The sequence below is a fragment of the Berghia stephanieae genome, chromosome 10 (genome assembly GCF_034508935.2).
Source record: "Berghia stephanieae isolate SIO BIC M18660-M18661 chromosome 10, UCSD_Bste_1.3, whole genome shotgun sequence".
Classification (NCBI taxonomy): Eukaryota; Metazoa; Mollusca; class Gastropoda; order Nudibranchia; family Aeolidiidae; genus Berghia; species Berghia stephanieae.
The window spans coordinates 29,622,144-29,624,643 of NC_088369.1; the positions used below are offsets into that span (position 1 = coordinate 29,622,144).

Here is a 2,500-nt window from a genome sequence, read left to right on the forward strand (position 1 = left end):
AATGAAAGAAAAAAAAAAGAATTTAAAAACAAGTTATTGACAGGGCGTTTTCCATTGAATGACCAAATTTACCCAAACTTTCATAAACAATATTAATGGTGATTTTGATATTTTTGCTGGGTCTTGGTTGAAATATCAGGTGACTGAATCCTTATGAAACAAATTGGATACCGTCTCAATGATCAAGTGTGTCAAACTAGGCCATCCAGATTTCCTCTTCCCCGTGATTCCTATGTCAAAAGGTGGAGTGTTGGAGACAAGATTTAATAAGATGATAATAATAATAGGAGCAGCGTGGCCCAGAGATACGGTCCTTGCTTCGTACCCGAAAGGTACCGAGTTCGATCCCCCGCCGCTGCGCTGTGTCGCCTTGAGCATGTCACCTCGCCCTGGATCAATTTGCGGCGCTGCGTTGCGGCTGACGCCTGGGTTATTCCAGTCTTCCTTTGGAATTGACCCTAGAGATCATTTTCCTCTATGGAATGAATAAAAGGAATTTTATTTCTATTTTTTTAAAAATAATAATAATAAATAGAGCTGTTATCGCAATGATCAGTGTTTTTATTGTTTGGAACGCCAATTTATCCAAAAAAACCCCAAAAAAAAAAAAACAAAAACAAAATCAACATAAGGTGATAAAGTAATAAAACATTAGATCCAATAAATACAATTGATTTTAAATAAAGTGTAATGGATGTTATCAGATTTCGTCAAAACGTGTTGTCGGCAATGATATCTAGTGGTTTGAAAATGATATTATTGTTTGTGTGCTACACAATGCTACCTTTGTAAATGCAGATGTTGAAATGGGCTGATCGCCTACCTGCCTAAACGCCACTATGACTCAAACAAAGACACCGATGTTTAAAATTATTAAAACTTTAAATCCTGTCTTTTCTATTTGATACTGTTAAAAGTTCAGTTGAGCGATAAAAAAATTCAAAATAAACATCCATTTATCACAATCTTGAGGGCCGTTTAACCAGTTCACTGCCGTTATGGAAAACCACGTATTTAAAAATGTGGTCAGAAAACTCGTCCTTCAAATATCGATCAATTTAAATGACCCTCATCGTGGCAATAACTATCAACCCAGAGACCACGCGAGATTCATTTAAAAATGATTCCAGGTCAGCCTTGCGGCCTTAAGATGCCGTGAACTGCCCCAAGCAACAAACAATTTAAATATATATATTTGGGGGGGGGGGGGGGGGGGGGGGGGATATCCAAATTTAAGAAAAACCCAAGATGCATAATTTTTACTCTTACTTATATAGATTATCTTTGTAATGTGCTGCATGAGTAGTGTAATGAGGTTCAATTTGATCACATTATATCCCTTTCTAAGCAAATATGCCATTTATTCTATCATATTTCCTTCAGGTTGTGATTTAAAAATCCGAATATAGAGGCTAAAATCCCTTTTTTTGGGGGGCTAAATGTGGTCCCAAATTTTTATTTTATTTTGTAAATGGTATATGTGTCAGGTGATGTATCTGGGGCCTAACGGTTGACAAAGACAATACTTTATTGTTCTCATCCAATCATTTACGTAAAACATCATTTATTGTTTATTGTTATTTTCCTACTAAACGACTACATACCCATCGATGTTTTCTAACATTAAATGAATTCATTTTCGAACGACTTCTTTGCTTGGTGATCGATTGTTTTTTTTCCAAACATTATGGCCTTTTGTTATCCCAAATTATTGTTTATGACAGTTAGGGTAAAGTTTATCATCCAATCAAAATTACCCTGTCAATTACAATTTTATTAATATTTTTTTTGTTTTAAACTTTTACTTTTTCGGTTTTTCTTTTTCTTTCTTTCTGTTTTTGAAACCTTTGACTTTTCCCCCCAAAATTTACCTCGTTGATAGTATAGTAATTTAGACTTAAACCCAAATCCAGAGAACTCCACGACCCCATTGAATAACAACAAACTTACTGAATGATAGCTGTATTTTCCCTACGGCCTTAAACCTTGGGGTGACTATAATATGTAAACGTATTGTATTGTGCCAATCTATAAGAACATATTATTGTAAACTATTTACTATACATTACCTACTTACTATTTTTCTTGTCGGAATAATTGAGGGAGAAATAGGAGTGTTTGGTTTTATAATTGAGTAGATTTATTGTTTTTTCTCTCATGAATAAGCTGGGGAAAAAAAAAAAAGTTCTCAAAACACTCCAAAGGCGCAACAAAAAAATTACCATACTTTAATGTACACACAGTCCCTAATTATGTAAAACTGTTCCTTTGTACTCCCCTTTCCCCCACCCTCCTAGTTTCTCTAATGAACTACTGTGCATTCAAACGGCACTATTCTTTTCGAGCCTTTTTGAGAAGACCAGGTCATTACAATGTCTCTACTATAAGGTCCGACACAGCCGTTTAAAGCTACACCACCTATACACTGAAAGCTGACAACACAAGAATCGTTTTCATTTAATTTGAGCTTAAAATCATATTCGCAAAAACGCCCGAAAAA

The 2,500-nt window shown here is 35.0% G+C and overlaps 1 protein-coding gene across 1 annotated transcript in view; it reads right to left on the reverse strand.

Annotated features, from left to right (window-relative positions):
• The window catches only part of LOC144980948 (uncharacterized), a 15,380-nt gene that overhangs the window by 6,205 nt on the left and 6,675 nt on the right, over positions 1-2,500 (reverse strand). The gene's annotated exons all lie outside the window — the stretch shown is intronic.